Source organism: Leucoraja erinacea, chromosome 23 (assembly GCF_028641065.1).
Source record: "Leucoraja erinacea ecotype New England chromosome 23, Leri_hhj_1, whole genome shotgun sequence".
NCBI classification, from domain to species: Eukaryota; Metazoa; Chordata; class Chondrichthyes; order Rajiformes; family Rajidae; genus Leucoraja; species Leucoraja erinaceus.
The window spans coordinates 2,531,994-2,558,881 of record NC_073399.1 but is presented as its reverse complement, the minus strand read 5'-3'; positions in this window follow the sequence as shown (position 1 = coordinate 2,558,881).

Below are 26,888 nucleotides of genomic sequence, written 5' to 3'. Positions count from 1 at the left end.
ATGTGCATGGAAAACCCTGATATTTCATGAGATGTTGCAACATGTACATATTGTGCTTGCAGCTATGGCTTACATTATCATGTGTAGGAAGGAACTGCAGATGCTTGATTGAATCGAAGATAGACACAAAATGCTGGAGTAACTCAGCGGGACAAACAGCAACTCTGGAGAGAAGGACTGAGTGATGTTTCGGGTCGAGACCATTCTTCAGACTGATGAAGGGTCTCGACCTACAACAGTATACATGGAGTGTGAGGGTCTTGAAGATATCACATATCTTGTCCCTATTTACTTTTTTTGAATATATGTGGCCCTTGCAATTTGAACAATAATATTGATGAGGACTGTGTGGTCCACATGGACTTTAGCAAAGCCTTTGACAAGCATGGTAGCCTAGAGTGTAAGATTACATCGCATAGGATCCAGGACAAGCTAGCAAAGTGGATACAACATTGCCTTGAGGTTGGAAACAAAGGGTGATGTTAAAGGGTGTTTGTTCTTCCTTGAGGCCCTGTGTACCACCAGGATTACTGCTGAGTTCACTGTTATTTGTAAGTTATATTTAAATATGAAAGCAGGTTTGTGAATTGCACTATTTATAGGTTTGTGAATAGCACTAAAATTGGTGGTATGGAAAATGAAGAGGTTACTCTATGATTACAATATGATCTTCATCCACAGGGTTAATTGCAGATGGAGTTTTATTCAGATAAACGTGAGATGTTGCATTTTGGTACGACAAGGGCTAGTGGAGTCAAGGGATATGGGGAGAAGGCAGGCACGGGTTATTGATAGGGGACGATCAGCCATGATCACAATGAATGGCAGTGCTAGCTCGAAGGGCCAAATGGCCTCCTCCTGCTCCTATTTTCTATGTTTCTATATCCGGACTGGACTTGCATAACAAAATGGTAGATCTGTGAGAGTGTTGTAGAACCGAGAGACCGAGGGATGTAGGTACAGAGTTCCATGAAGATGGTGACACACGTGGACAGGCATTTGGCATGCTAACCTTCATTGGTCCTGATGTTAGGCACAGGAGATGTGATGTTATGTTACAGCTGTACAAGACATTATTGTGGCCATATTTGGAGAAGTGTGTACAATCTTGGTTGCCCCTGCTAATAGAAAGATGGCATTAAGCTGGAAAGATTTACGAAAATGTTTCACGATTTGGAGGGTCTGAGCTGTGAGGAGAGGTTGGGTAGCCTGGATCTCTTTCCCCTAGAGTGTAGGAGGCCTGTTGAGACATATAAAATAATGCGATACATAAATACATTCAATATCCAGAGTTATTTCCCTCCAGGATACGGAAGACAACAGGTTGAGGGCATAGGTTTCAGGTGAGTGGAGAAACATTTAAAAAGGAACCTGAGGGACAACTTTCCTCTGTTGATGCTGGATTTTTTCTCTGCAGACTCACTGAGAATGATGGATCTCAAGTAGCACTGGAACTGTTGCAGTTGGTGGTGACATCCCATCTCGAAGTAGGTTCTTCTTTGCTTCAGGGCCAGCATTCCCTTCCGCCTGAACCCTGGTTTCTATATTTAGTTTAGTTTAATTTAGAGAAACAACACAGAAACAGGCCCTTCGGCCCACCGAGTCCGCACCGACCAGCGATCCGCGTACATTAATACTATCCTACTCGCACTAGGGTCAATTTCCCTTTATACCAAGACAATTAACCTACAAACCTGTATGTCTTTGGAGTGTGGGCAGAAACCAAAGATCTCGGGGGAAACCCACCTGGTCATGGGAAGAACGTACAAACTCCGTACAGACGGAGTCTACATATAATGTATGCTTTTAATGTTAGCATAAAATAACTCAATGTACTTGTAAAGCACCATTGAAGCAGAGCGTTCCATCATTCTGGAGTAACTCAGCAAGTCAGGCAGCATCTTTGGACAACGTGGATAGGTGACGTTTTGGGTCCAGAAGAAATGTATCGGCTCAAAATATCACTGATCTATATTCTCCAGAGATGCTGCCTTACTCCAACACTTTGTGTCTTTTTTTGTAAATCAGCATCTGCAGTTCCTTGTATCTCCATAAGGAGTTCCATTATCCTCTTAGAGTCATACAGTTCAGAAGTAGGTCTTTCAGTACACCGTATCTACGCCAACCAACAAGCATTCTTTACATTTCTCCCACCATTCTCACAACTCTTCACCAAATCTGCAACTCATAGCAACTTTTCAACTCATCTGCAGCCTCGGGTAATTTACAATCGCCAATTAACCTCATTCTCCTTGAACAACTGCCTTCAAAATATTTGTTGAACTTTGTCAATCTGCGATGAATTCCCCCTCAAAGGTAACCACTTCAAAAGTGTTTTGATATTATGTCGGCAAGGTATATTGTTGATTTATACTAATCAGATGCTTGCCATTTGATGAGACAAGAAACTGAAGTGGTTGGAAATATAAGCAAAGCATAATAAAGTGCTGGTGGAACTTCTTCCACCCAGCGTGTGAGACCCGTGTTCAATCCTGACTTTGGGTGCTGTCTGTTTGGAGTTTGCACGTTTTCCCTGTGACCACATGGGTTTTCTCCAGGTGCTCTGGATTCCACCCACATCTGAAAGACGTGCAGGCTGGTAGGTTAATTGGCCTGTAAATTGACCCTAGCATGTAAGGGTGGATGAGACTATGGGAAAAGAATGAAGTTACTGAACTCGAGCATGTTCTGTCCTGGCTTAGGGTCAAAAGGGAAATTGGCAAACTGTGGCAAACTGCCAGAAATCAACTAATGGATGGCATGAACAGTTCAATACTGGACAAGAGTAATAAGGCTAAGTAATAAGGCTATTACTTAGCATAACAGTGTTAATTGTTAACTCATTATGCATAATCTGACTCCTGCATGTGTTTTAGCTTTAAGTCTGAATTTCAATTATGATCCCATGAGATACTCTAAGATCATCGAGCTATATTAATATATTTTGTTTTAACAATGAACATTAGATAATTCATGAAGACTTCCAGTAATAGCATTTAAATGTCCTGTTCAATTGAAAAATGCGAGTCCTCCACAGGACCAATTAAATGATCGTTTTTAAACTGAATGAATGAATGTCAGAATTTCTGCACTGAATTCAAACTGCTCTAGGCCAGAGTGATTCCATTTGAAGTTTCAATTCAGTTCAAAATTAATTTTCTTTGTCCTGATTAGGTGGGGATTTACTGCGTATATTGAGTACAGGATCAATGGTCACACCAATTGGAACCGATTGCATGAGGATAGCAGGAAACTAATCACCTGAAACAAATGAATGAAGAAGATGAGGAATTCAAATAAATTAGATAAGCTGCATAAATGTAATAGAATGGAGCTGCTGACTGACATTTCTGTCCTGGGCCTCCTCCACTGTCAGAGTGAGGTCCAACACAAATTGGAGGAACAGCACCTCATATTTCGCTTGTGCATCAGTGGCATGATTTCTTTAACTTCAAGTAACCCTTGCTTTCCCTCTCTCTTTGTCCCTCCCCCACCCTATTCTCCGACTAGTTTCACTGTCCTTCTGATTAATTTTACTGATTGCATGCCACTTTGTCACCTTCCTCTCAGCTAACAACAAATCATTCTCCATTTCCTTATGTGTCGGAAAGAACTGCAGATGTTGGTTTAAATCGAAGGTAGACACAAAATGCTGCAGTAACTCAGTGGGACAGGCAACATCTCTGGAGAGAAGGAATTCCTTCTCTCCAGAGATGCTGCCTGTCCCGCTGAGTTACTCCAGTATTTTGTGTCTACCTACTTTTCCATATCATGTCTGCTTTGATCAGTTGTTTACACACCTTACCCTTCCATATCTCTAGACTCCTTCTCCCCTGACTCTTAGTCTGAAGAAGGATCTCGACCTAAAACATCTCTCATTCCTTCTCTGCAGAGATGCTTCCTGTCCCGGTGAGTTATTCCAACATTTTGTGTCTCTCTAGAATGTATCACTGATGATTGTAACATTAAAAATACAACAAATGTGGAAAATAAATAATTTATCCTCATCCCATTTTGCCAATAATCACAACTTGCATTAATATTGGTGGAAAATCTGAACAAAACAATCACAAAAGCATTTCCATCTGTGATTAAATAATTATTATATCTTTACACTGTGAATGTTCAAGAGCATGAGAATTTATCTTGCACTAAAAGTTTTTCATGTTATTCCAATTATCATGTATATGTACACTGTGGATGGCTTGATTGTAATCATGTATTGTTTTTCCGCATGCACTGTTCCTTGGTATACGTGACAATGAACTAAACTCAAATTCAAAATTTCATGTTAAAAATGGTGTATCTCTAATGTGCTTTTGAACTTTTACAGAGCTGGTACGTATTTGTTTGCCGACATCAACAAAAAGATTTTTAAAAATAAATTGAGTTTGACCTCAGTGAATACTGATCAAAGATGAGTTGAACCGCCCTTATAACATGAGAAGATAATTGGAGTGTCATCCTGTCACCAGCATATTGCTGAGCATTGCTGACACCACTGTGATGTGCTGCTGTACTGAAGAACAGCACAGTGGGCAAGCAGTGTATTTGTGTAAGCAACGCATTTCAGGATCCAAACAAACCAAGAACTAAATCTGGAATCAATCTATACAGCTCTGTCCATCACAATTAACCAGCAGCGAGGCATTTCGTGTGTGCTGTCTTGCCAAACTCGAGGATGGATGGAAAGAAAGTGAAGAATAAACGGATTAAACAGTTTCATAATGTGTTCAACATTTAGGGTCGCATGAAAGTGGCGATGGAGGACGGTGACAATTTATCAAAAACAATTTATCAAAAAATATCAATTTTACATTCTGGCTTTTCCAAACAAACAGTGAACATGAGTCTGGGATGATATAAAGGGTTGCTGCAAAGGTTTTCTCACATAGTCTGGCAAATAGTTGGTGTCGGTCCAGAATTTTCAATGCACCGTAAACCTCTCTTTTTCTTGAGGAAATGAGTTTGCATTGTGGTGGTAGTCTCTGGTTTTTTTTGGAAGGCGAACAAATGTTTTGAGGCACTGGCGCCCTGCTGAGAGCACGCACTCTATACAAACAATGCCGTCCATGTACTCTGCTGATGCCACACTGATCCCCAGAGCTTGTTCCTTCCACTCAAGCATGTGGGTCTTTGGATGTCATGAATAGAGCACAGAACCTCTGCCTCCACTGCCATTGTCCCCAGGAATCAGCAACAATCTCAAAAGCCTCTCTCCAATTTGCATTTTAAAGCCATTTTGAGTGTTTTACTTCTTGTTTATTTCCATCTTGGTACAAAATAAATAAAACCTTACACTGAGCAAAGAAATTCCAGCGGGGCCAATCAAATCCTAAATTTTCTTTAATGTGTTCCTGGCTAATGAATAAGATCAAAATATGAAAATGTTTGAACGCACGAGGAAATCGCTCCGCAAAAACTAACTTGGACCAAACCTTATGAAAAAAAAAATAATTTTACATTATTGGTTCTATTTTTTGTCTTGAACTTAATCTCTTCCCGTCCACAATGTTCTACGCAATCACAGTGAGAATGGATAGCGGGTATGTCAATTCTGGAAGGGAGAGAGAGGGGTGTTTCATTCATTTATATTTGATTTTAATAACTAAATTTACTTAAATTTATTTAATTGATTAAAGTTTTCTGTTGTTTACAAGCGCTTTAATTTTATAATGATTTTAATTTTCAAATGATCAATTCTTAATAAAGGGGCTGTCCCACTTGGGCGAGTTTAGAAGAATGTGACATGTGGAAGACCTCCTTCGACCTCCTTCGACTATATTGAAGACTAGCTACGACTAACTTCGGGAAAATTGGACACCGAATAGTGAAGAGTGAAGACGACCTCCTTTGACTTCCCTTCGACTATGATGAAGACTATCTATGACTATCTTCGACTACCCTCGATCACCTACGACTAACATGCCGATCTACTACGACCTACTGCGACTAAACCTATGAGTAAAAAAAGTATCGATTTTTTCCATGGCAACCTTTTTTTACTCGCGGGCATTTTTCAACATATTGAAAAAAATGCCGCGACCTAGCTGAGGCCTCGAGTAAGCGGAGACCACTCTCGAGCCTGAAGGAGAGTTACGAAGACCTCCTATGACCTCGTGTCGACCATGCTGCGAGTCTGAGTCGAGGGCAAACTCGTCAGAACTCGCGGATTAGGTCACCCAAGTGGACAGGCCCTTAACTCAGACTGTTTTTGAAGATATTTGCAAGAATGGCTAATCTGACAATTGTGGCAATGGGTTAATATGTTTTGTTGCTGTTTTAAAACTGAGCGAGGAAGCTGGAGGTGAGGAAAGACCAGGACAAATCAGATCTTACGGGATCTTCTGGTTGCTAAGCATTTTAACTCCCTTTCCCATTGCTACACTAACCTTTCTGTCCTGGGCATCCTCCATTGCCAGAGAGATGCCACAAGCAAATTGGAGGATCAGCACCTCATAGCTTACAACCCAGCATTACGAATATTGAATTCTCTACTTTTAAGTAACTTTTACTAGGAGTCCCCTTTCCACTTTCCTCCTGACCCCCCCTTGCCCTCTTCCTCCACCCTAGTCATGTAACGAGTTCCACAGTTCACAACAATTTATCCCTCTTGAGATCACACCTTCACGAGCCAACTAGCCTCCCGGCCAAATGCCTTGCCTCAGGCAATTTGATACTGGCCCCGATTTGCACTGGTATTCTCTTCTCCTCACCCCCTCCACTTTCAGTCTGAAGAAGGGTCCCGACCCAAAACATCACCAGTCCTGATGCTGCCTGACCCACTGAGTTACTCTGTGTCTTTGTGTCTATCTTGAGCATTTGATCATGGGTTTGGCATCAAAAAGCCCAGGCTAAGCTGGAGTCAATGGAAACCAGGGGGTAAACTCTTAACGGGGTGCAAACTCACCCAGCACAAAGATGCTGCCTGTCCTGCTGAGTTACTCCAGCATTTTGTGTCTATCTTCAGCACAAAGGAAGATGGTTGCGTAGAATGGAGCTCAATTATCTGGGCCACGGGAGTCTCTCGGGCGTGTGTCCCGGGCAAACCATTCTCAGCTGCTTAGTGGCCTCCCTTTAATTGCAAGGTCGGGTGTAGGCATGTTCACTGATCAGTCCTCAGTTAATGAAGCAATCTACAGTCAAGTCCTGGACATTAACCAGACCTGAGCTGATAGCCGGTGAGAGACATTCTCCCCACACAAGTGCCTGGCAATGTTGATATCTAACACCAGAAAATCCATCTTACACCCCTTGACATCCAATGGCATTCTCATCACTGAACCCCCCACTATCAATATCCTAGGGGTTACCACTGACCTGATACTGAACTGGAGTAGACCTTGTGACAGCGCCTCCACTTTTGGCAGCTCTGGTCCCTACCACTGGCTGACAGGCCAGGAGTGGCCAATCCTCAGCAACATTGGTCATGGCTGGGTCCATTAGCTAATATTGGTTTGGCCACCTGAACCTTGTTAGCCGCCTACACCCTATATAACCCAAGCATTCCAGCCAGGGAAGAAGTCCTAGACAGCCGGAGAATCTGCTGAGGCTACGGCTGAGTGGCTGGGGCAGCCTGAGACACCCAGTGCCTCTCCCAGCTTATAGACAACAAGGGACTCTACCCCCACACAGAGGTAAACACTGAGCCACAGAGATAAGCCAAAGACTGCCAGCGTCGCCTCTTCAAGCCCAAAGCTGAGCCGCCAGGATAGGCCTGAGACCACCAGCACCACTTTTCAGGCATGGGTCACTGTTGAACCCGGCATCATTTGCCAATGCCACAGCCTATACACAATGTTTTGATATGTGTCTACTTAAGATAGGTAAAACTAGCCCATATTCGACAGATGAAGATGACTCCACACACACTCGTGTTGGGATCAAAAACAGGAATGATTTATTTCCAAGTCATGCTTGACTTGTGGTTATTCCAGCTTTTTATGTCTATCTACCACTAAGAAAAGTGCTTATTTGGCCTTTTATTGTCATTGCATTAACTGTTTTAGACAGGGCAGTTGCTACCTGTAGCCTTTGCCTATCATTCAGGCGGTGAGACAGTTTATGAACCATTTACTTGGCACCCTCATCTCTCTGACTGACCGCTACTCCAGTCACCAAAATTAACAGTCTTTTGACCTGTACACAACCCTGTAGAGTTGGGTGAGGTATACGATCATGTAGGTGGTCGTGACATCTCAATAAAACCTCCACCCATTGTGCCTTACAGCTCCTGTCACGATGTTGATCAGTCTGTGATCCTGCGTAGTGCTCAACCTAAACTGTTAGGTGAGTATTATTGCAACCAATGGGAAAAAAAACATCGAGCCATTTGCAAGCCTCTAATTGACTCAATTAAACAGTGGGTGTTGAAGGGATGCCAGAACATTAATGCTAATAAATGCTTTTTTCATGGGATGGAAAACTCATACTTGTGCCAAAACTATCATCTGACTGCAACCTCTGTTTCTACTTTTACGATCCTCCTGACTTTCAGCTCCGTGGGCACAAGCAAGCAAAACTATCATTCATTATAAAACAGAGGGAGCTTTACACTGCGGTGTCTGCTCAGCACATTAGGGAAGCATGTGAGGGTGACATTGATTGCTAAAGGTCTCTCTTTTATAGATTATTCAACATCCTCCACTCTGCTTTTAAAAAAACTCATAAATAGACAGCAATAAGATTAAAAGACGCAAGGAAAGCCAAGTTTCCCATCGTAGGGTAAAATGTACCCTCCGACCAACACACTTAAAACATGTGTTTCCTCAATGTATCACTCTATAACCTCTGAACAATTCACTATGAATGATGTACAAGTGAATCCCTGTGACACCAAGGATTGTTTGAGCTGGAAGATGGTTTAGGAAAGGAGGTAAAAACAAATTCCATCCACACCCCGTGCTTCCAACCTGCCTTTTGGTCTTGAAATACAATGAAATACCTTCCTTCAAACCTTTCCACTGACGCCAATGGAACATAACTTCAGAAGGAAGGTACAGCATGTACTTGTTCTTAACTAGCATACTTAAAGAGCATACTTAGCAGAGGATGAATTTTGAGACAAATGTCTTGTTAAACTTTTGACAGGGAGGTTTATAATCGAACAAAGGACAAAATCTAATTCAGTGTGGGCGACAAGGTTTTCAAGGTGACCCTGAGTTTCCAGTCACCTGTCACATGAATTTTCCATTAAAATCCCACTTTGTCGTACCTACATTTAAGCTTCTACACTGCTCCAATAAAGCCCACTGTAAACCCAAGGAACCTCATCTTCTGTCCATGCACATAGTAGATCTGGGGTAGACAAAAGTGTTGGAGAAACTCAGTGGGTGAGGCAGCATCTATGGAGCGAGGGAATAGGCGACGTTTCGGGGCAAGACCCTTCTTCAGATCTGGAGACTCAGTATTAAATTCAACTACTTCAGATAACCCACCTTTCCTGCATATGTCAGAGGTAGCCAATTCCAATATAAAGTATTTAACCAGTCCCTACCCCCAATACCATGTGCCCTAATTTTGCCCACTAATCTCCTATGTGGGACCTTATCAAATGCTTTCTGAAAGTCCAGGTACACTACATCCATTGGCTCACCCTTGTCCATTTTCCTAGTTACATCTTCAAAAAATTCCAGAAGATTAGTCAAGCATGATTTACCCCTTCATAAATCCATGCTGACTCAGACCGATCCTGTTACTGCTAACCAAATGTGCCGCTATTTCATCTTTTATAATTGACTCCAGCATCTTCCCCACCACCGATGTCAGGCTAACTGGTCTTTAATTCCTTGTTTTCTCTCTCCCTCCTTTCTTAAAAAGTGGGATAACATTAGCTACCCTCCAATCCCCAGGAACTGACCCTGAATCGAAAGAACGTTGGAAAATGATCACCAATGCATCCACGATTTCTCGAGCCATTTCCTTAAGTACCCTGGGATGCAGACCATCAGGCCCTGGGGATTTATCAGCCTTCAGTCCCATCAGTCTCCCCAACACCATTTCCTGCCTAATGTAAATTTCCTTCAGTTCCTCAGCCACCCTAGGTCCTCTGGCCACTGTGCTTCTCATAGCTCTGGTAACAGGAGAAAATGCGAATGGCATTGTGGCCGAGAATTGCTCGCCTCTTTTTTACGAAATCCTCTGCCTTTCCCGGGGAAAGACCTGAGACGAGACAATTTAACATTTTTCCCTGTATTTCAACTTCCTACTCCCACCCCTCCGAATCCCGGGGCACCAGGGGGGTTGCTACCAGATGGTGCAGATGTTGATGGGAGCCCTGCCTTCAGAGTCCAGGGGCTTATAAAGGGAAGTGATACTGACAGCTAAGGCAGGCAGAACAAGAAATCACGGCAGCCATCAGACTAAGTGTCTGCACCTTCATCCTCCTTCAATACTGAAGCAATTTGAGGGGAAATCTGTAGATCTTCACCAGACATAGAAGAAAATACCAAAATATATATTATTTTGCAGGGTTTTTTCTCATTAACAACAGTTCCCACTGCTTCCAATTGGTTTCAAATCTTTGCCTTTCCAAAGCTTGTAACATTATACCCACGTTACACATTTTACACCCACTGACACTGATGTTCTGCATTGAGGAGACTAAGAATTAATATCAACAGCCTGAATTATATAGGTCATAAGGTCATCATGTGAGTGCAAACAAACTTTGGTTCCATCAACCAAAAGAGATCATAGACAATAAAAGTGCTGGAGTAACTCAGCGGGTCAGGCAGCACCCCTGGACACAGAGCTAGGTGATGTTTCTGAAGAAGGGTCGCGAGAGGTGATCATACTGGAGAAGGTACCTGACCTGAAACATCACCTATCCTCATTACCCAGGGATGCTGCCTGATGCGATGAGTTACTCCAGAACTTTGTGTCTTTCTTTTTGTAAAGCAGCATCTGCAGTTTCTTGTTTCCTTGCGATAAAAGAGACACGAGGAACTGCAGACGCTGGAATCTTGCAGAGAACACAAAATGCTGGAGTAAGTTAGCGGATAAGGCAGCGGCTCAGGAGGTGACGTTTCAGGATTGGACCTTTCTTCAGACTGATTGTAGTATGGTGGAGTATGGTAGTATGGTAGTGTAGTATGGTAGTATGGTGCATACTGCCAATCACCACCACCCCACGGACACTTATTATTTTTTATTCAAATCGTTTGCTATGTCGCTCTTCAAGGGAGATGCTAAATGCATTTCGTTGTCTCTGTACTGTACACTGACAATGACAATTAAAATTGAATCTGAATCTGAATCTGAATCTGAAGAGCAACTGGGACATGAGTAAGCCTTGCAAGTGATAAATAACCCCAGTGCTGGAGTAATTCAGCGGGTCAGGCAGCATCTCTGGAGAAGGTCTTCGGGTAGACTCAGGGAAACAATATGATAGGTGACAAAACGCTACAGTGGCGCAGCGGTAGAGTTGCTGCCTTACAGCGCCAGAGACCCAGGTTCAATATTGACTATGGGTACTTGTCTTTATGGAGTATGTACTTTCTCCCCGTGACCTGCGTGGGTTTTCTACAGGATCTCCGCTTTACTCCCACACTCCAAAGACGTACAGGTTTGTAAGTTAATTAGCTTTAGTATAATTGTAAATGGTCCCGTGTGTGTAGATAGTGTAGGTGTGCAGGGATCGCTGGTCGGTGTGGACTCGGTGAGCCGGAGGACCTGTTTCCACGCTGCATCTCTAAAGTAAACTAAAGTAAGTGGTGATTTAAACACTGAATTGGTGTTGGAATGAAGCAGGGAAGTTTAAGGAAGGCTGACAAAAATGCTGGAGAAACTCAGCGGGTGCAGCAGCATCTATGGAGCGAAGGAAATAGGCAACGTTTCGTCCCGAAACGTTGCCTATTTCCTTCGCTCCATAGATGCTGCTGCACCCGCTGAGTTTCTCCAGCATTTTAGTGTACCTTCGATTTTCCAGCATCTGCAGTTCCTTCTTAAACAAGTAAGTATAAAGCTTGTGTAATGAGAGGAAAGGATGTGTGTCTTTGGCTTTTGGAGATACAGCATGAAAACAACCAGTCCGCACTGGCCAGGGATTACCGCATACGCCAGCACTATCCCACACACTAGCGACAATTTACAGAAGCCAATTAAACGACAAACCTGAACGTCTTTGGCGTGTGGGAGGAAACCGGAGCACCCGGAGAAAACCCACACGGTCACAGGGAGAACATTCAAAGTCCGTACAGACAGCACCCGTAGTCAGCATCCAACATGGGTCTCTGGCACTGTAAGGCAGCAACTCTACCGCTCAGGGCTGTTGTATGTGGGAGATACTTGAACAGAGAGACCCACTCAACTGTGCAATATCTATCTAGTTAGTCACTCTAGCTCAGTATCTGTGAGTCATAACAAGCATGTAATTAATAGAAATTCTGATACGTGGGAGGCAGAGGAATTTGGAAAGTAAAGTTGGGAGGTTAGCAGGACAGCCTGACTTGTATTTATTCTAGTGATAGCAAGCGAGTAAAATTACCATTTTAATAAAGGGTTTAAAGAGAAGTAGATACACAGAATGAGACCATGCGGTTTAAAAGAAGTAGATCATTTCACCTACATGATTTTTTGGAATAAAGTTATGATGAAGCATCGATGAAAGATAACAGTTCGATACTTTGTAGGTAATAAATATTCAAGGGATTGTCAGAGTAGTATGAAGTCGAACATTAAACTCACAAGGGGTTGGTGCTGGGTCCACAAAGTAGATTAGACTGCTGCTTGAATTCTGACAATATACCCCTTAAATAAAAGATAAGGAGACCTTTGCCAACTCGAACAAGTAATTTGAGGAAACAACAGTGCCCAGTGATGACTATGTGGAACTCAGTTGTAAGGAATGATCAAAGTCAACAATAGGCACATTTTAAAAGATTATAGATAATCATTAACAAGTGAATAGTCGCTGATAAAATTTAATAATGAAAGACAAGAGGGGAGAAATCTCCTCAAGGAATACATAGAAACATAGAAACATAGAAACATAGAAATTAGGTGCAGGAGTAGGCCATTCGGCCCTTCGAGCCTGCACCGCCATTCAATATGATCATGGCTGATCACCCAACTCAGTATCCCGTACCTGCCTTCTCTCCATACCCCCTGATCCCCTTAGCCACAAGGACCACATCTAACTCCCTATTAAATATAGCCAATGAACTGGCCTCAACTACCCTCTGTGGCAGAGAGTTCCAGAGATTCACCACTCTCTTTGTTCTCCTCCTCTCTCCGACGCAAGTTCTGCAAAAGCCCTCTCTCGCTGCCATATCTCTAGACTCCCTCTCCCCTGAAACCCAGTCTGAAGAAGGGTCTCCACCCGAAACATCACCCATCCCTTCTCTCCAGAGATCCTGCCTGTCCCGCCGAGTTACTTCAGCATTTTGTGTCTATCTTCATTGTAAAAGATTTATTCCGTTGAAAATGTTATCAGAAAACTCTATAAGCTAATATTGAAACCCAAGATTCAAGTGTGGAACTGTTACTTCTAAAACTAGAATGCAGGCCAGCATTATCACTTGGACTAGCACTGGGGAAGATAATATTGTAACCCTATGGAAGAATCTCTCTCTCACTCATATATATATTGATATATATATATATATATATATATATATATATATATATATATATATATACACACATATATACAGATCATATATATATATATATATATGATCTGTATATATATATATATATATATATATATAATCTGTATATATGTGCATTTGTGAGAATGTGTATATATATATGTGTATCTTATTTATTATATTGTTTACAGTGTACTATGTTTACACATTGTGTTGTGCTGCTGCAAGTAAGAATTTCATTGTTCCATCTGGGAATTGTGAAAATAAAACACTTGACCCTGGACTTCCTCTCTCTCTCCCCCCTCTTTGTCTCTCACTGTAAAGCACTATCCTGACTATATTAAATAAGAAAATCAAATTCGGAATTTAGTACATTTCTTGTTGTGCACGTTTTCTCTTCCAATTACGCTGACGGTTCAGGCACAGGCATCAATAGGGAAGAAATAATTTATTAACATTAGCATCTTTCCAAAGTTCCTTACAGCATTAATTGAATAAGTTCCCAGGATTTTCTTTGGCTCCCCTTTTTCCTGCTGTAGGCCGTTCTTGGGAATTGTGCAGCAAATCTTGACTGCATGCCTAAAGAATGTGCTGCTGTCACAGGCTGCTGAATTTGACAGATACTTGAGTACCTTGTAAATGGTGGTAAATGGTAAAAGAAAATTATAGCACCGGTGGTCCAAAAGGGCCTAGGAGGTCGATATATGTTGATCTTTAAAATGGCATGAATTAGAATGGAAGATAATTAAAATGGTTCTTGGAATGGAGACCTTTATATTTTGTAGATGGGAAAGTAGGATAACATGGAACTAGTATGAATGGTGAATCATGGTCAGCATGGACTCGGTGGGCCGAAGGGCCTGTTTCCATGCTGTATCTCTAAATTAAACTAAACATTATAAAGTGATTTTCAAGAACTTATGCTGGCACAGCTTGTAAGCTTATAAGCCTTGCTTGGAGTACACAGGAATAAGGAGCAACACTGGGAGCAGATCTTAGGAAGGAAATATGGGCCTTGGAGGGTGTGAAGTGTAGATTCACCAGAAGAATACCTCATGTTTTGTTGCAACATAGGAGGTCCTTTGGTCCATCGGGTCTATGCAGGCTTTCAAAGCATTCCCATCAGTCCCATTCCCCACTTGTTTCTGCATTGGGATACAGAATGCAAAATAAGTGCAAAGCTCTTTGTGAGAGTTGGCCAGTAACGAGTTACACATAATACATGCAATATATATTTGATCAAAAGCAGTGTCAGTCATATGAGTTTCTAACCCATAGTCTGGGTAAATTAATGAAATATTTTTTTGGTTGTATTTTGTTACAAGGAAGCTAATGCAAGGAACCTAATGGCTTGGTTCCTTGCATTAGAGACCATACTCAGCGACAGTTTGCCATCCTCGAGATTCCCATTATGGTTAGTATTGGGAATATGGGTTTGACAAGTTGCCATTTTGATGTGCTTACATTGGATGTTGGCACTCAGAATGTTTTGGACTATTGTGCCCACAAATGTTGTACAGTATTCACATTACATTACATGAAGCAGCACTAATTGAGCACTCAGTCAATAATAATAATAATAATAAATTTTATTTATGGGCGCCTTTCAAGAGTCTCAATGACACCTAATGACACAATACTGTCTCTTTCACTGCCCTGTGCACATTATTTCACAGCCATCGGGAAGATCAAGGATGATCAGTGAGTTCTTATATCTTACCGATTGGCACAATTTCAATAGGGTGGACAGTTCTGATTAAATGTAGATGGAGGTTTTACCTCCTGTTTCCAATTGCCCCACACTCAGGTTCCCACCCAACATGTCACCCTCCCACTCTAACACCTTTCTCCCACAATTGGGAGGCGAAAGGCCTTCTTATTAGCAATTGAATGATTCTGGACCACCAATCAAATGGTCTGTATGTCGTGCTGTAAAATTAAAAACCCTCTGAGTTTAACGGAACAAATTCAAATTCTTCAAAAGCCAGAACATATGGAAGTGCTTGAAGCAAAGTTAGCTGGTTAAAAAGGCAAGAAATATCCCATAGCAGCTATGGTGCCTTTAAAGTAATGCCATTATACAATCTATTTTGACTTACTTTCGACTTTAGAGATACAATGCTGAAACAGGCTCTTTGGCCCATTAAGTCTGTGCCAACCAGCAATCACCCCATACATTAACACTATCCTACACACTCGGGACAATTTAAGATTTTACCAAAGACGTAACCATGACCTACAGACCTGTACGTCTTTGGTGTGTGGGAGGAAACCGGAGCACCCAGAGAAAACCCACGCTGTTACAGGGAGAGCGTGCTAACTCCGTACAGGCAGCACCCGTGGTCAGAATTGAACCCGGGCCTCTGGCACTGTAAGGCAACAACGCTACCACTGCACCACTGTGCCTCTCTTGATTCTTTTGCTTTCTCTACCATTTCAAACTGAGAAAAAAGTTGTACTGAAATTAAAAAGGGAATAATTACCTTTGCATGTTTTCAGGCACATTGTGCTATGTGTTCCGGTGTGCTGTGTTTATTTTAACAGAGTTTAATAAAGTGACCAAGTAGTGTTATTGGTTGAGCTAAGAATCTTAATATTTAAGCTGCCTTTGATATAATTAATCCCCTTTCTCTTCTCAGGCAAAAGCCGATAGCTGTTCCAAGGTAATTACTATTTCACGAGTGAATCTCACTTGTAAAATTATGAAGCAAGAATCTATACTATGCTTAATGTTTGAGGAGCTACTGGATAGGCCATTGGGATAGTGGTTGCAGAGAGATGAAAAAGTTGTTTAAAATCAAAAGTGGTATGAATTATGTACTTTAATTATGAAAATACATAGAAACATAGAAACATAGAAATTAGGTGCAGGAGTAGGCCATTCGGCCCTTCGAGCCTGCACCGCCATTCAATATGATCATGGCTGATCATCCAACTCAGTATCCCGTACCTGCCTTCTCTCCATACCCCCTGATCCCCTTAGCCACAAGGACCACATCTAACTCCCTCTTAAATATAGCCAATGACCTGGCCTCGACTACCCTCTGTGGCAGAGAGTTCCAGAGATTCACCACTCTCTGTGTGAAAAAAGTTCTTCTCATCTCGGTTTTAAAGGATTTCCCCCTTATCCTTAAGCTGTGACCCCTTGTCCTGGACTTCCCTAACATCGGGAACAATCTTCCTGCATCTAGCCTGTCCAACCCCTTAAGAATTTTGTAAGTTTCTATAAGATCCCCTCTCAATCTCCTAAATTCTAGAGAGTATAAACCAAGTCTATCCAGTCTTTCTTCATAAGACAGTCCTGACATCCCAGGAATCAGTCTGGTGAACCTTCTCTGCACACCCACAATAGGTGTTCATACTGTTCAGGGATTGAGCAGTATTGATGAGTAATATATGGATAGTGAAAAGTTCAGTTTACTGAGAAGTTTGTAAACCATATAAAATCATAGAGTCGTACAGAGCGGCCCAACCTGCCCACACTGACCAACATGCCCCATCTCCACTTGTCTCACCTGCCTGTGTTTGGCCTATATTCCTGTAAACCTATCCTATCCATGTACCTGTCTAAATGCACTTTAAATGTTGCAATAGTACCTGCCTCAACTACCTCCTCCAGCAGCTCATGCCATACATGCCTCACCCTATGTGTAAAGAAGTTCCAATTAAATCTTTCCTCCCTCACCATAAACCTATGTCCTTTGATTCTTGATTCCCTTACTCTGAGCAAAAATTGTGTGTTTACCCAATCTATTCCTCATATGTTCTCTTCTTGAGGCTGGTATAAACCAGCACCTGCAGTTCTTTGTTTCTATAATTTAAGATGAGCTTGTGAGAGCCTGGTCATTTAGAAAGCCTAATGATACCACACTTCAAACATACAGTGGAGTCTGAGGGGTTGGATCAAATACAGTCATGTAAATATCATGGCACCAGTTGCTATTTATCAGTTTCTTCCTTTTGATATCTTTGATCTTGCCTGGAACTTAGCACGTGAGATACTTTCATGCAGGTAGGAACCTCTCAGTTATCTTCAAAGTAAATATTTCGAACACCTTCAAAGTGCCGGATAGTCAAAGATTTCTGTAGCCTGTAAGAATATGAAAGGAAGTGCATACATAAAATATAGTTACTATCATTATTCATGAATTATTCATTTTTTTGTTTTGTTTAGGAGTTAATCTAACAAAGCTCATAGGCTTTAATTTACTGTGTAGGAAGAAAACTGCAAATGCTGATTTACACCAAAGGTAGACACTAAATGCTGGACTAACTCAATGGGTCAGACAGCATCTCTGGAGAGACGGAATGGGTGATGAGGGGATGTCACCCATGGCTTCTCTCCAGAGATGCTGCCTGTCCCGCTGAGTTATTCTAGCATTTTGTGTCTACCTTAGGCATTAATTCACTACTTGGTCAGATTTGCTTGACAACTGAACAAGATGCAACATCTCAATCTGGTTTGGGAACAGCTCTGCCCAGGAGAGGAAGGGTCTGCAGAGAGTAGTGCGTTCGGCCGAACACACAATGGGAACGACACTCACCCCCCTGCAGGACCTATACACCAGGAGGTGCAGATCTAGATCCAGCAACATTATGGGGGACCCCTACCACCCCAGCAACGGACTGTTCCAGGTGCTACAGTCAGGCAAGCGCCTCCACTGTCATGATGTGAATACAGAGGATGGGACAGAGTTTCTTCCCACAGGCCATCAGGATTGTAAACTCTTATCTCACCAGGGACTAATTTACTGTGTGTTGTGTCTTTTAAATTTTTTTTCTCTAATATGTAAATACTGGTTCTGTTCTATTCTGTTCTGTTGTTCTGTTGTTTTTGCACAATCCGCAGGCATTGCCACTGTCATTTCACTGCACAACTTGTATGTGTATGTGACAAATAAAGTTGATTTGACTTGAAATGACGCAAACTGCTGGAGGGACTCTGTGGGTCAGGCATCTCTGACGAACGTGGATAGGTCGGGGCTGTTTTGTGTCGGGGCCCTTCTGCAGACTGATTGTCGGGGGTGTAGGGGACAATGCTGGGATGAAGGATGAATTAGAACAGATGATAGGTGGGGAGAGGGGGATTGATAAGCATTCGGTTGGAACAAAGGCCAGCGATAAAAGCAGAAGGTGTGAAGAAGGGTCTCAACCCAAAACATCACCAATTCCTTCTCTCCAGAAATGCTGCCTGTGCCGCTGAGTTACCCCAGCTTTTTGTGTCTATCTCTGGTTTAAACCAGCATCCGCAGTTCCTTCCTACACTGCTGTTTAACAGACAGATATGGTTTAAAATCTTACCAGTTGATTGATGAGTTGCAAATAGGTGGGAGCCCAGGTGTGCCACAGGGGAGGGGAGGGGGAGTAGAAAAGGCAAAGTATACCGTAATTCTTCTACTTCAGGAAAATGAAGAACATGTGGTAGAGATGTATTTAGTTAGACTGGTTACAGAAAAGACACAGCAAAATGCTTTAGCCCTTGTTCTGACTCTATTACTATGCTTAACTACATTGTATGTAAGTACACTCTTGAGAATGGATGCTTGAGAGCTTGTACAACTGTATCTGAAACTCAAGGACATCCAGATTAAAAGGAATAGTATGATCCATTGGCCACAACTTTGATACATCCTTTACTCCAGGGCTTGGCCATTAGGGGATGCTGTGGTAAAGGAACGGGAGCCTCTGCCTCCAGTCCGATACCTTTCATGACCATGATCAGTACCAGGCTCGGTCACTACTCAAACTGAACAGATGTGATTCTTAGTCCACAGAAGAGTCCGGACTTATAAGTTGAGAAGTTGCAGGAGTCCATTCGGCCCATCTGGTTTACACTGCCATTCCATTGCTTATCTATCTTTCCTTCTCAACCCCATTCTCCTGCCTTCTGCCCATGACCCCTGACACCCGTTTTAACCTTGACTGTCCACCTCAAAAACAACCATCCACTAGGCGTCTGTGGCAATGAATTCCACAGATTCGCCACCCTCTGAATAAAGAAATTCCTCTTCATCTTATTTCTAAAGGTACGTCCCTTTATTCTATGGCCTCTGGTCCTCGACTCTCCCGCTAGTAGGAACATCCTCTCCACATCCAAGAACCTGAAACATCGTCTGCCCTTTCCCTGCACAGATGCTGCTTGACCTGCTGAGAAATCTCCAGCACTTTGTTTTTTTGCTCGAGGGTCAAATGATCTCTGCAAATGATTTAGACAATCCTATGACAGTGGGTTACCTTCAAAATGCAAACATGATCTGTAAGCAGAGAGAGGGTGAAAATTAAAATTGTGTCTGTAGGAACAGCAGATGCTGGGTTCAACCGAAGATAGACACAAAATGCTGGAGCAACTCAGCAGGACAGGCACGTCTCTGGAGAAAAGGAAGATCAGAAGGAGAACTACAACAAAGTAGGCAGACATTGAGGAGATTTAACGGTGGAGGAGACAAGAATGTGTGGGAAGGAACAGCGGATGCTGGTTTATCGCCTCTTCCCCAGCCAACAATGGACCATTGTGGACTCCACCCTTCCTTGGTCATTTGTTGCAGCCATGCTTTTTGGCCTTTTCCTACCTCCAGTTCCCCCTCCTCTACATTCAGTCCAAAGAAGGGTCCCGACCCGAAACGTCACCCATCCTATTTCTCCAGTGATGCTGCCTGACCCGCTGAGTTACTCCAGTACTTTGTGTTTATCTTCCATATTATACGTGACACAGGGACATCACCAAGGTGCAGCATTACAACTACAGCAACCTGAATTCAATCCTGACCTCGGGTGCTGGCTTTACCTTGCACTAAACGTTATTCCCTTATCATGTAGGTATACTGTACCACTGCTGGGTTTTTTTCCAGTTTTTCCTTCCACCCACAATATTTAATGTAAAATAATATATGATTCTGTTCCATTCTGTTTGTAGTTTGTTTGTTTTTTTTTGCACAAAGTCCACGAGCATTGCCACTTTTCATTTCTCTGCACATCTCGTATGTGTTTGTGACGAATAGACTTGACTTGACTACAGTGTAAATGGATCGATTGTAATCATGTATTGTCTTTCTGTTGATGGCTTAGCACGCAACAAAAGGTTTCCACTGTACCATTCGTGACAACCAACTAAATGTACTGACTGCTCCATGGTGTTTGGACCCTGTGACCTCGTGTATCTCCTCCAGGTTTCCCACATCGATCAATTGGCCACTGCAGATTGCCTCATGTGTGTAGGTGAGAGGTAGCATTTGGACAGAGGCGATGGAGGGATGGTATGGAAAATAAAATGAGATTAATGAAGGATTCGTGCTGTGTGAAACCTGTCGCCGACTCTAATGTGCTTGGGGCCGATCGTGAACTACGTTGGGAGTTCAGCAAGAGCTTCAAAACATGGGTATCTATTTTATTCATGGTGAACACCAATGTACCCAGCATATGTTGTATTGTGATCCACCCATTGTCCGTGATGCATTCTATACCCACTTGACCTTGTACATATTGTACAAAACACTCCACAGAAGTTGCACCTGGAGTCAAAGCTTTGAAGCTTTCGATAATACTCAATGCTAATAGGAAGTAAAATTCATTATGGTTTAAATTTGCCAATCCATTCAAGGCCACCTGTCCATTGGATAATAGATTTTAACAGATCCTGGCTGTCATTTGGGGAGTTATGGACATATTTTGTCTCTAAAATAACCTTGTATGATCCATTTAAATGTGGAAATAGCAACATTCTACTATGTGGATTAACATCGCACACATTTAGTGCAACAATTAGAGAATCTGATCTGCAGGAAAAATGGTGACGAATGTAGCAGGTTGGAGAATTAATAAGATATTACAATTTTTCTTCTTTCTGTTTGCGTTTGCCTGGAACATTACTGCCTGTAACACATTACCTGACAGCAGCAGAGCCTCCTTTGCAAGTGGACAAATGCATCAAATTATTCAGGAGTCTGATTATGACAAATTTACTGCCGCTCCCGTAGCCTGAAAGCTATTTGTATTTTGCTCCAGTTAAAGTTTGACAACTCACACTTTTCTGTAAAAAGCTGGATTGGCTTCTACTCGACACAACCGAAGGAACGATGGAGAAATGGGGAGGTTCAGCCTGATTTCACTTGCCTCATAAATCTTTAGCGAAATAAATGCAACTCCATTTTCCTCTCCCCCCCTCCCCCCCCCCTCCTTTTGTGGTGACAATGCACATTAGCTGGAGCCTGGCTACACACTTTCAAGATACAATGAGGTGAGGCAGGAAGAAATATTAGCACTGAGGCCTAGGAAACATTTACTGTTGCACAGCTGGGTGCTGCATAGATGAACTGTTGGCCACAGTAAGATGTTTTTAAAGAATGAGTTCACAGTGAGAAGTGCAGACTGAACATATTGCCCGGATGCTTGCTATACAGATTGAATTATCACATAAAATTCTTTAACTTTAGCTTCCACTTAAGGATTATGTTTCTAACGATTTATTAAAAGATGTTATCAATGGATCCATAAAACCAGCAATTTTTGGTCACATAAATCAGTTATCAGTTAAAATTCTGTTTTCCGATCCATAACCTGTGCTGAAAACTATCAAAAACGTTGGTTTAAGCTATTGCAGTCTATCAATGAAGGTGCGTGGGCACTTAGATAAACCAGTTAGCAGTTTCAGATTCTTGCTCTTATTAAAATGGTGAGAGAGAGTTCGCTTAGCAGTGAATTCTGATTTTTATTTGGTTGCATGGATATGAGGGGTACTCCGGTTGAACTGCAAGCGTAGGGTCTTTCTCTTTAAATCGGGTGATATCAATGATACTGCAAGTGATGGTCCCTTAACTACCAACAATGAGGAGTTTTATACGATACTAGAATGACTGTAGATAGTATTAACTAGCGGAACAGGTGAATGATTTCATTCTACCTATCACTCAGCTCCTCATTTTGACAAAAAGTTTCGGGGTGAACAAAAGTTCACCTGAATTAATGGTACGACTTTTCCTCCCGTGAACAGCAGATGGTAGGAGCTTGGGGATATTATTGAGTATATTGTTGCCCGATAGCAGCATGTGAGGTCTGTCCTTTTTGTAAGGTAAGGACCACAGTATCCTTATAACAATACAAAGAAATTACCTCATCGGCATTGAAACCCTAGAACAGGAAAAGCAACCGCACTTCTCAAAGAAAGGTTTCACCCATACCGTAAGTTGTTGCAATTCACCACAAATCTCACATGTTTGTTGGTTTTCGGTAGATGAAGAAACCCATCCACAAGTTACAACTTACCAGATGCCTCAAAAAGAAGTTTATCAAAACGAATTTGTAAACGAAAACTGAAAAACGAAACTGATGCCGTTCCCTTCCTTTGTGCATTTAGATAACACATTCTAATGCAATTGGTTACTTGGGGGCAGTGGATGGCAGGACAATGTTCTGTGTGTTAGAACCATGAAGTTCAGAGGCAAGGGTTAGGATAGTTAGAAGCCTACCAAGTTCATAAGATGTAGGGGCAGAATTAGGTAATTCGGCCCATCAGGTCTACTCCGCCATTCAATCATGGCTGATCTATCTTTCCATCATTCTCCTGCCTTTGCCCCATAACCCTGACATCCCAATCACTTCCTGCTTTGCTCATCTGCTTGTTTGGGTTGCCGCAATTTTGAGTTGGGCTTTGAAACCTGAAGATCCTTTGTAAAGATATTTTTTTGGAAACCTTTACCTTGTGAAGAATTAATTGTCTGTTGCACTTGCAGCCAGTTCTACATGTCATGTGTCGATATCCATTTTTGTTTAAAACTGAGATTGCTTAGGCTTTAAAATGATCTATTTCCATGTATTTACTTTCTTTTGTTTCACACAGAGTGGTAAAAAAATTTGCACTCCCAGCGGGCGGTGGTGAGAACAGATATGGTATTGGCATTTCAGAGGCTTTTAGATAGACAGATGAATATGGACAGAATAGAGGGAGGTGGGACATGAGCAGGCAGAATGGAACAGTTTAAATAAGTTAAGGGAATGATTGAAGATACTCGATTGAACAGTTAAAGACCTTGAATGGCACCGACTCGCATGAAATTAATTATGTTAGCTATTGACCTGTTTCAAGATGTGATTACTTTCCTCGCCTGTAATTAATTGTTTCCCTGATCAAATAATTTCCTTCTTTCTCGAATCGAACTCTAATGGGATGCCCAGAACCTCGCCTCAGGGAAGGAAGTTCTGGTGGCCAGGAGAAGCATCTATTCACTCACTTTTGCAACATTTGGTGCTAGTCCCCAAAATAATCTAGCTCCGGCTTCAGTTTTGGGCGATGTTTTTAAGGAACTACATTTCAATTTCCATTGGTCTCATTTTCAGGCTCCGATCACCTCGGTCATTCCCTCTTTTCCTTTCTCCCAACGGGCAGAAGATTTAAAAGTTTGAATGTACGCCCCACTAGATTTAGGAACAGCTTCTTCCCCTCTGTTATCAAGCTTCTGAATCGCCGGGTCATAAATAAGGGTGCTTCTACCACATTGCGGACATTGGACTTTGTCGATGGAACTGGTGCGCTACTGTGCTGAGAACTATATTCTGCACTCTGTATCTTTGCTCCACCTACTGCACTTGAGTTTGACTTGATTGTATTTATGTAAAAGTATAATCTGACTGGATAGCATGCAAAAGATTTTCACTGTACCTCGGTAGATGCGAAAATAAAAAGCCTCAACCTAACGCAGACCATCGTGGTAATTTCTCTAAATTCCCTCCCTCTCCCTCCCTCCCCCACCCTAGTCATCCATCCTACCGTCTTTGCATCTTTGCATCCCTCTTGTAATCGCACCTTCCCCAGCCAACAATGGACCATGAGGTGTTGAATGTATCCTCAATAAGGATTGTATCATAATTGTATAATAGTTTATTATGGATATATGTTTGTATTGTATTTATGGTGGTGGGTTCTGGCTTGTTTTATTGTAGTGTAAATATTATTTTTTAATAATTGAATAAATTTTTTGATTAAAAAAAAAAAAACAAAAAAAAAAACAAACAATGGACCATGATGGGCTCCACCCTTCCTGAGGTCATCTGTTGCCGGCCCTGATTTGTTCTGGCCTTTTATGGCCTCCAGTTTATTCTTTCCTCCCTTCCCCACCCCCCACCCCCCCCCCCCCCCCCCCCCCCCCCCCCCCCTCGCTCCCACCCGCCCGTCTCTTCAGCTTTACTTTCAGTCTGAAGAAGGATTCCAGTCGAAACTGCACCTATTATATTTCTCTAGAGACGCTGCCTAAAAAGCTGAATTGCTCCAACATTTTGTGTCTATCTTCGCTGTAAACCCACATCTGCTGTTTGTTCCTACACATTGTGTTAAGCGGCAAGCTGGCGCAGCGGTAGAGTTGCTGCCTTACAGCGCCAGAGACCCGGGTGCGATCCTGACTACGGGTGCTGTCTGTAAGGAGTTTGTACACTCTCCCCATGACCTGCGTGCATTTTCTCCGGTTGTTCCTGCTTCCTCCCACACTCCAAAGACGTGCAGGTTCGTAGGTTAATTGGCTTGGGTAAAATTGTACATTGTCCCAAGTGTGTGTAGGATAGTGTTAGTGTACGGGCATCACTGGTCAGTGTGGACTCGGTGGGATAAAGGGCCTGTTTCCACGGTGTATCTCTCAACTAAACTAAACGAAAAGTATTCTGGGCTGATTTTTGTTTACTTTGAGTTATTTGCTGTTGCTGATAACTCGTTTAAAGGGAACATGTTGTGCAGAGAGTGATAACTTCTGAAGGATAATATTCCCCACCCATGCCCTTTCACCACCTCCCTAGACAGGCGTTTGAATTCAGCTGGCCTGCACCTCCAGTGGCAAAGAACTTGACTCCCAGCCAGAGGGTCACAAGTTCACATCCCAGCTCCAACTGATGTTTGAACTCTCTTGACCTCATTAAGTGGGTTTTGGAAACTCCCACCTGGGTTATTAGTGAAGCATTGCACAGAATAGGACAAAGTACCTCAAGGGGAAGGAAATCCCATCAGGGCAAGTCACTGTTAACTATTGCACGTATCCATCTAATGAAGCATCAGTGTTGTGGGAAGTACACAAGGGTCTAGACTCTAGGGACAACCTCCCTTCTCCCACAGTTAGAATAGGTATCACAGCGCTAACGGACAGGGATTATAAAAAGCATTAATAATACTATGCATTCTGACGTGGATTGCCAAATTCCCATCTAGTAAAATTATACGAGGTGTTTTTACATTTTAAATCTTCCTCATGTTTCAGACCTCTTCTCAGTTAAGGAAGGTAAAATGCTTGTTCGCTTTCATCATCAAACACCATCAGGTCAGATGCGGTCCTTTAGTTTTCTTTAACCAAAATAGACTTTATTCCCAATAAAAAAAATATATTAAACAAAAACTGTGCAAAATTCCTCTCATATTCTCAGTGGCTATACAGTAGATACATTCATTAGCGTGCAGTGTTTGTACCCTTGCCACTCATGTGGCCTCCTGGGGTGATATCCCTTCCCTTGTTTGAGGGAACACCCCCAGACCCCCAATGTCCCCGCAATGTCCAGCAGCGGAAGGACCCTATAACCATATAACCATACAACAATTACAGCACGGAAACAGGCCATCTCGACCCTTCTAGTCCGTGCCGAACACATATTCTCCCCTAGTCCCATATACCTGCGCTCAGACCATATACCTTCCATTCCCTTCCCATCCATATAACTATCCAATTTATTTTTAAATGATAAAAACGAACCTGCCTCCACCACCTTCACTGGAAGCTCATTCCACACAGCCACCACTCTCTGAGTAAAGAAGTTCCCCCTCATGTTATCCCTAAACTTCTGTCCCTTAATTCTCAAGTCATGTCCCCTTGTTTGAATCTTCCCTACTCTCAGTAGGAAAAGCTTATCCACGTCAACTCTGTCTATCCCTCTCATCATTTTAAAAACCTCTATCAAGTCCCCCCCTTAACCTTCTGCGCTCCAAAGAATAAAGCCCTAACTTGTTCAACCTTTCTCTGTAACTTAGTTGCTGAAACCCAGGCAACATTCTAGTAAATCTCCTCTGTACTCTCTCTATTTTGTTGACTGTGGTCCTCCCCCACAGAGCCTTGGCGCTGGCTGCACCGAGCTTCAGTGCGTCCCTCAGCATGTACTCCTGCAGTCTGGAGCGGGCCAGTGGGCAGCATTCCCTGGTGGACATTCCCTGCAGGAAGTCGGCCTCTGCTGCTGTAATAAGACCAGCTGCAACCTTGGTCAGGCAGTGTCCCATTGCCCTTTAGGTACCACAGAAGTGCCTCTACATCTGTGCTTAGTTAAACTCATCATGGCACT